Source organism: Ylistrum balloti, unplaced genomic scaffold (genome assembly GCF_031769215.1).
Source record: "Ylistrum balloti isolate Yb309-2 unplaced genomic scaffold, AGI_CSIRO_Ybal_v1 Utg369572, whole genome shotgun sequence".
NCBI lineage: Eukaryota > Metazoa > Mollusca > Bivalvia > Pectinida > Pectinidae > Ylistrum > Ylistrum balloti.
The window spans coordinates 271243-284054 of NW_026781867.1; positions in this window are offsets into that span (position 1 = coordinate 271243).

Consider the following 12812-nt stretch of genomic DNA (forward strand, 5'->3'; position numbering starts at 1 on the left):
TCCGCTCAATCCCACTTAATTCCAGATTGTCGGTGAGACAAATACCCCGGTGACATTCGTGAGGGTGGCCCCACTTGTAACTATCGATCGACAACCATTTGTAAACGTAGCTTTCCTCCCAACATATTTGTCAACCCACACTGATAATCATGTGATACTAATGCACGTGTATTGTATAGAAATGGTGGCAGGGAAATGACGTCCACAATGCAATTTTTATTAGAAATGACGAAATTTGTTAAGAGAATCAAGAAATAATTCGACATAAAGGATTTCGTGACAGACTCAAAATATATTATTTTCATCCCAGACGTGACGTCGGCTATAGACATGCTGTCGACATGACTCAAGCAATATATGCGTTGTTGAAGTGACATCAACTACAACAGCGTTAGATGGCATGACGTCAATCGACGTGTTGTTGACAAAATTGACGGTTATAGATATGTTTATTCAATCTCTATCAGAGTTGTCGTTCCTTAACAGTCACAATATACCTGTTACGTAGAGTACCGTAATGCACTCTGGGAGAGGTTGGTGTTTATCACGTGTATAGTTTATAAAATCTGTTGTTGACGTGACGTAGGCAACAGATGCGTTGTTAACGTGACGTCGGCTATAAATGTGGTCTTAAAGAGACGTGCGCTTTAGATATTATTGGTTCGATTCATTGATGTGCCGTCATCTGTATATGTGTTGCTGACGTGACGTTTCAATTGTTGTGTATTTACATGACGACTGGACGTATGTAGTAGTGTTGATACGGAACCATGGCAGAATGTGACACTGTTTATACTTCAAACTTGATATTACAAATTATGCTGTAGATTTTAATCATCAATATGTAATGGAAGAAGATACTTTAACGTACTGCATCATTTAAGTGTCAAGTACGTGTTTATCTTATAGAGGGAAATCGAAACTACAGATCAAATGTACTTATACAATACATGTTTACAACACGCGTGATTGAATATAAACACGTTCATTATCTCTATATCAATGATTTTTAAATGTTATTCAATACAATTAGTTTCTATTGTCATTTTGCTTCTCTCCAAATCACGCCGGATCGTGTCCTTACATACTTGTCCTGTCACGAGGCCACAGGTTGGGGAGAATATTTCCTATTCTGTTTTAAACTGGTGTCTATGACATGGCCATGGGCTGCGCCACTTACCGATAGCTTTCATTATTATTATTCAAGATATTTGGTTGCCGAAAGTTTAACTGCACTTGGTTAACATTTTATCAAATGATCTTATATTCAACATCATGAAGTGAAACATATTTCCCCTTTTGTTATCTTTAGTAATTTCCCTAATCTGTGGCCATTTTTTGTTTGTTTGACATCTTCGCTTAAACAACACTCAGCTGTATACGTCTAATGTTTTAGGGAGTGTTCACATCTTGCCTGTAGTTAAAATGAGGGAATGTTAGTTTTTTGTTAAGTATTGTTGGAGAATTGTCATCATGCGGAGTCACATCACTCAGGTGTGCATGCCGTCAGATAGCATGGAAAGGGTGTTGTCGTCAAAGAATCTAAGCCTATACGATGAGCTGTGAACCCTTAGGAGGGCCTCATTTCTAATTGTAAATATATATAAAAGTAATCGATACTTTTCATTTGTTTACAAACTAAAGAAAATAATCTTGACTGTTTCTAACATGTAACGTGGCGTGTCAGAATCTGATGTGGACTAACGACCACCCCGGTACCCGTCATCTTACCCAACAAAGGACTAGGGCGTCCTGACACCGACCGAACGATATACGGTTGCATCGCTCGATAACCGGACGCATATATGATAATGCTGGAGGTTGGACGGACAATAAAAACAATTCACTGACCTTTGTGTAATTTAGATAGCAGTTTAAAGTTTCAATAGACTTGGAGTCACGCAAGCGTCTCTTGTTTACTGAAAAGGACAAAAGTGACAATTTTAAAAAGTTTCAGTTAGAAGAAATCTTCATGACGTCCGCCCGCACTAGGAACATGTTACAGAAGGCTCATGTTGAGTTGCCAACGAACAATTTGTGTCAACGTAAAATTATTTTGAAAAAAGCCATCGAGCTTTCACGAACTCATGTTTAAATCCTTTTCTGTTTTCTCTGGCTTTGAAAAAGGAAAAATGTTTACAAAAGGTTCGAAATAGGCATATCTTACAAATATCAGTTTCAGTCAGTCTGTATCAAAAGAGAAATATTGCTGATTTTTTTATTTTCTCAAACGAAGGGGAGATAATCCAGTAGAACACTCAGAGGCTGGTAGCTCATTCTGACTCAATACATGGAGAATATATAGATAACTCAATATATTTCACGCGTATAGTTAATGTGATACATTTTGCAATCGTCATGTAATTTGTCTGTAAACGGAATTTCATTGGCACTAAATGTAGTTTGTGTGATTTGTGTATTTGAGAACGAACTCTCCCGACGTATGTATAACCAGAGACGTATTATAGACGGCCTTGGTACACCTTACAACACTGACTGTATTGAAAAGTCTATTACATACACTCAACTCACACACTCATTCCTTTCAATTTTTGTTCAATTTTCGTTAAAACAACATACACGCGGTCCTAAGCAAAGTAACATTTAATCCGCAGGTTTGTTGATATTTTACAAAGGTTGGAAAATCGCGCTGATCTATATGTACTTTATCTTGGTTTCTTATCTTAAGTCTTCCTATTACGTCCATTAGAGGGCGGCCGTGAGGACTAAAGCCATGTCGACAGAGAGCTTTGTTTTATCAATTTAGTCAATTAGTTATAACCGCTCTAAAAGGTGAGTGGACCCTGTACCTGGTGTTAGGGGCTTGTGCCATTGTCCGAGTGTCCAGAACTGACCTGCATGTGTGGAGATTTTGTCACGTCTATGTTTGAAGTGATTACTTCAATCTACGTTACTTAAACATTCGTCTTGACAAGATATTGACAGGAAATGTTCAGCGGGTCCAAAATATCTCAACCGAAACCACAACGATAAGTTGGATCATATCTAATGGTAGTTTCTGATTGGGCCAACATGGAGTTTTTGATTGGAAGGTTATGAGGAAAAAAAAGAAAGAAACTGAACAGAGGACATTTAAAATGACTAGAAATGTTATAAAAGCAAGATTGTACATCTGCGTTTGATGATATATAAATTGGTAGAGTAAGTTTGGGACATGACAATTGACTGTTTTATCAATTTGTCCCAATGTAACGCCGTCACTACACGGCGGTGCATACCTTGTTACGTCAACAGGAAAAAACCCATTGCTCAATGAAAAAAAGTTAATTGATAAACATTTTTACATCATGTCATGTAAGAACGATTTCATTTTACCCCGCGTGGATTCGTGATTTTCAATTTATGTAATAATTAACGAGTGTGAGTGTTTTATTAGTTTAGTTTTTTTATAAACATTTATGTATTGAACGGGAATTGTCGTGCAGGTGGTTATTTTTGAATATCATTTAACTTTAATTAAAGTAGAACCATAAAGAACACGATCTGTTTGATATGTATATTAACAATTTTAACTTAAAAGTACACAGCTCTAGTTATGAGACATTTGAGTTAACACAGACTCGTCATTTCTAGGGTTCAGTAAGTGGATTCCCGTATATATAATATAATAAACCGATGAACCAACACGTGCGATTTCAAAACGCACGAATCTAACGATTGATACGACGAAAAAATAAATTAAAACGCAGAAAATCGTGCCTGATTGTAATTCTGTACTGTAACTGATTTTTATAACGATATTTTCACAAGGATGTTTGTAATTTACGATCAAGAAGCACTTTTTATACTTTGTTGAGTGTTCTCTCCGCCGAAATGAAGACTGTTTATCTTTACGATGTTCTGAGACAAACAGTGAACAGGATATACATAGATACACCGTCATTGTAGGTGTAAACACATTCATATCATTTCAATAGCCATTTCCTGTGTTTTCAATCTAAAACAATTTCTGTCCCTTTAAACAAGATCAAAATTCAAGATAATCGTTTCATTTGTTAAAATGTAGATTACACTGTTGGAGATAGCATAACAGAAGAACTGTTGAAGCGTGAAGACTGAAGCGGAAGATAGGGTCTCTTTCTGTAACAGATGCGAGGGTGATTGCGCGTGATGTGGTGACAGCACCCAGGTCTACACAGGAAGGAGGTAGATAAAAAGGTACAGAACGTGACAAACAACGTAGATATAGTTGTCTGGACTTCCTTCTTGTTCTATTATAACGCAGAAGTGTTTATATATATATAAACACTTCTGCGTTATTTTTTTTTCTGTTTCTGTTTTTCTATGTTCAATAAGATGACGTGATTTATCATCTAGTGCTCAAAAATGGACAACCAACAATTTTAGAACGAAATAACATGAGCTTTGTTGACAATGTAATGTCCTTAACCAGTGTTCTCACATTTGTCCTAAAACACGTTTTCCTCATTCTGTCCAGCGCCTTGTGGAAGCGATGGACAACACTTCATCTCGTACGTTTTTCCCGACCTGTCCAGCACCCCATGGAAGCTATGGACCTGACCAGCGCCTCGTGGAAGATATTGATCTGACAAGCGCCTTGTGTAAGCTTTGAACCTGATCAGCGCCTTGTGGAAGCAATGAACCTGACCTGCGCCTCGTGGAAACTATGAACCTGACCAGCGCCTTGTGGAAGCTTTGAACCTGACCAGCGCCTCGTTGAAGCTATGGACCTTTCCAGCACCCTATAGAAACTAAACCAGCGTTTATCTCCGTTATCAAACGGTATAAAAATGGAAGCAGTGGTTTGTTACCACAGCACTTCACCTGTTTCCTCTTTACTCAAACCTGAATAACCTTGTCCACTTGTAACCAAGCATGGTCAACAAGTGGTCAACAACGTCCAAAGAACAGGAGGAGGTGGAGGTTGATAAGGTGATTAGGATTTGTTTGATATCGCCGCCTCATATCGAACTGCGGATTCCCGAGGGAAATATTGCCATGGTAACGCAACGTGTGATAATTCGAATCGGAATGTGGTATAATTTGGAATATGATGCGAGAATAATGACTGAAAGTAAACATTTCGTTTGGTCAAGCTATGTCAATGGTATTGTGTATGTACTGTGATTCTGCTTCTCTGTGATCCATCCCCATCGTTCTTTATACTACAATAGCAATTGTATTGTTAATAGCCTTTTTCAGATGATATCAACATTCAAAGCAGAACAAAAGTTAAACCAAAACTGTTGAGACGCAATATAAAGCCCAAGATTTTTTCTTCGGTGGTACAAGATACGTTTCAGTAAAACACGAAAGGATTTTTTTTTGTTATATGAGATATGAAAAGTGATTTTTAATGAAACTTACATCTCCTCCAATCACTAGATTTCTAGAGCGGTTACTGGTTAAAGAGTACGCCATCTTCAGTTCCATATTGTTGGCAATCAAATTACAACATAGAATTTGTGTATAGGAGTAGACACGGAGATCTGCTATCACCGTTTCTGTTACAAATTAGCATATCAAATGATGACAAGATATCTATATATGAGTTAGACAAGAAGACCCATTGTACTATCCTCATTATGGCACGAGAGAGTGTTCACACAAGGAGCTCCAATATCCCCGGCCCATTTTACACTGCATAGAGTGACGACAGGGATACAGGTAAAATGTGGGAGATTTCTGACGAACTTGAACTATTTCTTTACAGAGATTCTAACATCAATACCCTTGTAGACAGAATTTAATACTTTTGTGGGAGTCGTCAGAGACTCTACGTGTACTTAGCCCTTCAAATGACTTGGAACATCAGCTGGTATCATCCTACCCGCAGATCGGATTCCATAGCAACCTGTTGTCACGTAAATATGCACACGTTAATACCCAGATAGGTAAGGTTTGGTCCATGTTTACCTGATCAGCTGTTTACGGACACCCGAGACAGGTCGTGTCACGGTGACTTAGGATTGACCTTGTCGGGGTCTGGTGAAAATCATGATGTCGCGGGATGAGGGAAAACACCCGGATGACAATGAGGCGATACGCGTAATGCCCAAACTCCTTTGTCATCAACAAGGAAGAATGTAAAAACATGTATATTTTAGGAACAACAATGAAATAAAATATTGTTATACTTCGTTTCTCTTGTGTTCTTTGTCATCGCCTGCATCAAATACCGGTGATTCTGTTAAATGATGATTCCAATAAGTTGATAATATATACAAATAGAAAAACTGAATGAGTATTAGTAAAAAGACAAACTTGGCAGTAAAGAGAAATCATTTCTGACCCACAATGACGAAAGGGTTTGTCCATAAAACAGAGAACACGTCACTCGGTTTGTTCATAAAACAGAGAACACGTCATATCTACCGGTTCATAAAGCAATGAACACATCACATCTGCCTGATCACTAAACAGTGAACATGTCATATTTGCTTTCCCATAAAACATTGAACAGGTTTTATCTGCCTGTTCATGAAACAGTGAACACATCACTTTGCTTGTTCATAAAACAATGAACACGTGATAATTGAATGATTCATAAGCAGTGGACACGTCATATCTGTTTGTCCATAAAGAAGTGATCAGGTTGTATCTGCTTGTGTATTTTCTATTACATAGTCGTGGTACACACGTTACTTGCTTGTTAAACTGGTCGCTGTCTTTAGTATATTATAAATAAAAACGAGCTTTATAATTCAGATATGTCTGACTCTAGTTTAAAACTAGGGGAAGATAAACTAATGTAAGGGTTATTCTTTGCAAAAAATGTAAGGGCTGGTAGCCTGCCTGCATACCCTTATCGCGAACAAGATGACATCTCTACAATAAAGGACGATAAGAGGGTATGAAGGAAGTGCAGTGAATGGTATGTAGACCGTGTCCCTATGTTGGATTTAGATAGGGGCTGGTGTGGGAGGAAAGGTGACAGGACATCGACGCTACCCCTTGATGACCGGGGTGTTGAACAAAGGGTACTAAGATATACTGATATATCGATAGAATGACAAAGAACACCAATCACGTGGTCCTAATTACCTCAATGATAAGAGACACTCATAAACACCAAGGAGTATCTGGCTACCTTGTTGTTTTAGTGGCAGATGAGTAGGTTCGTATGAAAAGAAATATTGATTTGGCTTTTGAATTGATTGATCATATATTGAACATTTCTTTGTAACATCAGCCGAACAGCAGTGTAACCCGATAGAAATATGATTTAGGGTCAACAAAAAAAAAAAAAAAAACAGAAGTATACAAAAATAGCCAGTATGAAATGAACTGCTTCAAACATAACCTACTTCTAACAGGAAGATAAAAACAGATTCACTCGTGACGATAACAGCCATTGAAAAAGTGGAAGCGGAATTCCGAGCCTAGCGTCACAGTAGTCTTACGTCATTCCTAGGAAAACCCCTGCGTGATTTAAAATATCTCTGGGGTTCACCAGAAATTCTGCTCCTTTCCACACTACAATTGGTTGTAAATGTTCGGCCACGGCTGTAGAGATTACGTCACGACACGTTTATCCTATGACACAACAATTCAAAATCAACGATAGAGCTAGCCGTTACCGTAGTTAACAGTCAAACACCCCAGGAGAACTTGTGTGGCCACTGTTAACTATCAGAGTACGTACAACCATTGTGCGATGTATTGTAGGTTTTACACTTTCTATAAGTTTGTACCTGTGTTTGTTTTTAACAAACTCAAGTCTATCAAATACAATAGATACTGTCTATACATGGTTATTTTGTTTGTTTGAAAACAGCAAATTGGTACTGAAATACCGCATGAAATATCCGGAAACAGTATTATATACACTTTTAGTCAGTTAGGACTTAGTTCTACCGGTCATGTTGTAGTTGTCATAATTTGGGCGGTAACACTGAAGGAAAGAAATAACATTGAATGTATACAATTCCAACGTCCAGACGTCAAGTTTTGTCAGCTTAAAGATGATCCATATCGTTTATCTTCTCTGGTCAATATCAAAACCGGAAGTGTACATGTTGCGAAGTGTATTCAAAATAATGTATATAGTTGATGAGAGAGAAAATGGCCAAAATAATTAATTTAGGATATTTCTTGTAAACAAATGAAATTTACGCCCATGACTTGTTAAGCAGATCGCACTTTAGACAATGAGGCTCGGCGAGACTAAGAGTTGATTCCAAGCTAACCATACATGCAGTCATTAGTCTACCCCCACTTGACTTCGCATATTTATGTCACAAAGACGGGATAAGATTGTAATGACTGTAGAATCGGACGGCTAATAGGATTTCGTTAGCTATTGTTTATCCCTTGTGAAATAACCCTGTACTTGAGTCTAAATCAAACACCCAGTGTTGTGACATCAATAAGTTCCAGAATTAATCATAACTGGCTTTATTCTGGGCCTCACTAGAACTGTAATGTGTATTGGAGCCTATTGTGAGTGGTCAGTATGTGGTGGTCAGCGAGGTAGTCACCCACGTGTATTCATGAGGGTATTTATGACGTCAGCTTTAGTATAGGTATGGTCATATACAGTATTCTAAAGTATATTATAAATAATTTGTGATAATGATGACGGGTGAAAACATAAGGTCTGCAATTGAAATGAACAATTTCTTTGTGACAGTTGCTCACCACTTCCGGTTAACATCGGGGGGCTTATGCATGTGCTAAAAACTTGCTCGAGAGCGCACGAGGAAGTTGGTCGACCAACCTCTCGATAGAGCATCGAATTTCCTGAAACATCTTATCCGATAATATGTTTTATATACACGTTTTAGTTGTCGATTCTTACATCCTCCCATTCTGACGAAATGTTGGCACGAGTACAAACACACAGGGTCAAACTGAATATGTGTTCTTGACACGATGTTCCTCTCTTATACAAAATTGTTTTAATCTAAAATGGTTGACTGAGTTAATGATGTCCTCCTTCAAAACCCTATCGTTACAAGTTGTAATTTGTGTCAGAACCAAGTTGCTATGTTTAGATACAAGACATTTCAAATATTGATAATTATATGATATAAAGGAGTTGAGTTTTAGTACGAAATAGAAAATATATAGGCGAATACATAAAGATTGAAATAACAATGACACCCCAGGTTTGTGTCATTTTAAACACGCTCTGCTTACTTGCTATATTTATCTCCTTGATGAGAAGTCGAAAACGTCTTTGACTTGGGGTAATAATCATAGTACTTTTAATACAGCTCCATTAGTGAAATTAAACAGCACTTCAAGAACTTAACTAACACACAACCAAACATGTAATAAGTTAATTTTCATTTCGTTGCCAGTTTTAACACTATAACAAGGAATACTTATTGTGAAAGCAGTTGTCTTCTATGTGATGGAGTGGTGGCTAATTGACAAGATGTCCCCGGTTTGAAGGACACCTGGTCGATACATTAAACTGTGGACGTACATAAAAGACATTGAATATAGGAGTTACAACTGTACTAGATCCAGGATATAAGACCTATGAAAGCATTTTATTAAAGTCATCGGTTTTAAATCACAAAGTTCTTGTATATCTAATTTCACTCGGTCTGTTTTGATAAGATCTTGAATTTTGTTATATTTGTTGCAAGGTTAATTACATAATGATTCCTTTCTTTCTTAGCTGCCGACAGAAATTTAACCTTTAGTCAATATGCTGAGGTACCTTGGGTACTATCGATCGTTATCGATACATGCCTTCAATTCAGGGCTAGTATCACTAAACCTACTTACTGGGGAGTTAAGATCTGTTTTCAAGTACATGTAATCAGGTCATCTTTTTCTACAAAACCTCCGGATGCCTCCCTGGGAGTATTATTTCTATGCTTCCTGCATCACAGATCAAAATGGCGTCAGAACGTCCCAAAATGTTTTCTTTACTATTGTTAAAGAAAACAGAGTGCCATTTATTTCCGTTGACTTACAGAAAGTTTAAATGTCCTTTTATCGCACAACAGATTCTCAATGGTCACTCCAGTCAACTACTGGCATATTGATCTTTGAAAATAAAACTGCAACGATAGAGTCTTGTGCTGGCCGTGGCTGTTTTTCGGATTACACTCACACTTCCGGATCTAGCACGCACGATCACCCAGACCTGTCCGTGTTCAATGGACCCTGCTATGCTATAGCTCAAATGTGTTTACGAAGCCGGCGTCAAAATATTTGTTTTCCTATCGCAAGCTTTCTTCATAGAATATTTTCCCTTTGAGCTGTTTTTAAAAGATACTCAAATTGTCAATATTTTGTTGTTGTAGTTTTAAACGTCTGGTCACGTGATGAAGTTGTACCTTGTGCACTCGGATGAAGGGGCTATGAGGTTGTAATAATTACTCGATATACAATCATACATACTTTGAAAGGGAAAATAGTCGCCGTATTTATATATTTAAAAGACTTTTTAACCTTAATGGAAATTGTACGTGAACCGTGACGAGAAACGGTGACATGACGCCATTGTTCACTAGAGGTTTACGATTATTCCCGTCTTTATTAACTCACAATTATGACACGCGGTGAGACTGTTTACAACACTTCCTTACAGTTTAATGATAAATTGTAAGTATTTATCTATCACGGGGTTAGGGTCAACTGGTACATATATTATAATTCACGAGGAAGTTATCATATTTTTGAAATTCAAATTATTACCTGTATCCTTAGCTAAACAAACATTTATATGATAGCAGTAACGGTGGTTTTTTAATGACATTGATAACACGAATGTTTTATTAATATGCACTAAGAAAGTGGGTGTCGATACTGAGCAGAAAATGATTGAACACAATATGATACACGTAGCCAGACACAGGGAAGTGTTTAAACTGTGTTTCCTGTACTTTGTAAATACGCACACGTTCGAACCGAAGCGAATCCTTATTGCATCTGTACACAGGTTCTGTCAAAAATTTCGTCAGAGAAAAAACAATCTTGACAAAACTAAAGAGAACACCCGCATATGCTTAAGACGCAAGAGAGAGTACAGAAATATATATTGCAGTTACTAACTGTAACTGAATCTTGACAATTTTTTTCACTCGTGCGCTTGTAATCTAACGATATAGACAATTTTGTAAAGGACAGAGATTTGGTCACAAGCCAACATTATATGATTACACTATCCCTGTTTTCCAAAATAACAGTAATTTATGACGTCGCCGAGAGGGTTGTAAATATCCCCTGTAACGGACGTACTTTCCCAACTCTACTGTACAAATAGTGAAGGAAATCAACAGACGTGATAGGATATAAACAGATATATTTCTCTAATAAGACGACAATGTATCATTGATGGGATTAACATATCTATCATCGGTATTCGTCACAAAATCCGTATTCTTACAGCTTTCTATCTGTAAGCTTACAGTAGTACTATATATGTCTAGCAAGTGTTATTTACAATCGTCAATACTAGCGTACGTCTGACAGGACCTATTTACAATCTCCAAAGCTGTGTCAATATTAGACTTCGCGTTATTTCAGCCCAGTGCTTACTTAGCTACACAAGACTCGTATAGCAGTGACGTATTTAAACATGTGTATGACGCGAAATTATGTGTACATTTCGTCATGTGATTGTCAATTTCTTTCATCTGAAGATGTATGTATACCATGGTATTAGCTTCAAGTGCCGATTTCACACTTTCATATTACGTCAATATAGACAAACGTTCGTAGCAACAACATAGGTAATACAAATATATTTAACAATTTTCGACACTTACAATTGTTGTCCATCTGAGTCATCTGTTTTCGGTTTTTATGCGTAGTTACTGTGCATAAACATATTTCATCATTCTATTCTCATATACGGGTCGCAGGGAAGTTCCGGACTTGATCTGAAGAGGCCACTTAGGCAGTACAATGTTCAAACGTTGAACAATTCTCTGAGGGTTAGGGTGTTGATGGAGGTGGTAAGGAGGGACAAAGCAATCGCTTCATTGTTGACCGTGCTAGAAATGGATGGTGACACAACACTAATCTTGTATCGTTTCTTCGTCACTACATCAGCTAGCTGTACAAGATTGAAAAGGGACTGTAGAAGGAAATATTGTGTAGTCTGGTGGCGAAAGCGCCTGTTTTATGGCGTGTGTAATTTGTTGGGCGAACAAACTAAAAGAAAACGATTGAAGGGTGGAAAAAACCGCTTGAAATGATTAGAAAAAAATGTCTGAAGACGAACAAACTTGGATGATGGCGAATTAGAGAACTTCCGCTCTATTGATAGGTTAAAAATGTATCATGACCTATTTTCTTATCGTAAATTATATACATATTAAAGTACAGAAACTTACTGATCGAAATTATCACAAAATAATCTCCACCAGTCGATGTATTTATGAAAACACAGAATATGATGCTGCCTTCCGCTTTGTTTTGGAGTCTCCTTGGTTTCTTGTAGTGTTGTGTTATCCTAACGGTTATATCGATGACAGGTTATTTATTTTTCTGATATAGGCATGGTATCATTTCTCTGGCGACACATGAACTCTCGCTGTACTCTAAACAACTCATTAAGGACAAAAACTTAAACTAAAAAAGCGACAATTTCCACTTGAAATGTGATCGGTAATTTATCAGTTGTATACATGCATTTAATTCTAACACAAACTTTATCGTAACACGCGGATATAATGAGAAGAAATAACTACGGTCATTGTACATGTAAAGTTAATAGTTAAAAGCGTTGTGAGTCTCCGGGGTGCCAAACCCTTACGTCATCCGTTAATAAGATATATTGTAATACATCAGCGGGCAAACAAGATGTTTTTATTTTATCTATAGGCATTATCGGCTTAATTATTGGACCTTTCTGTAGATGT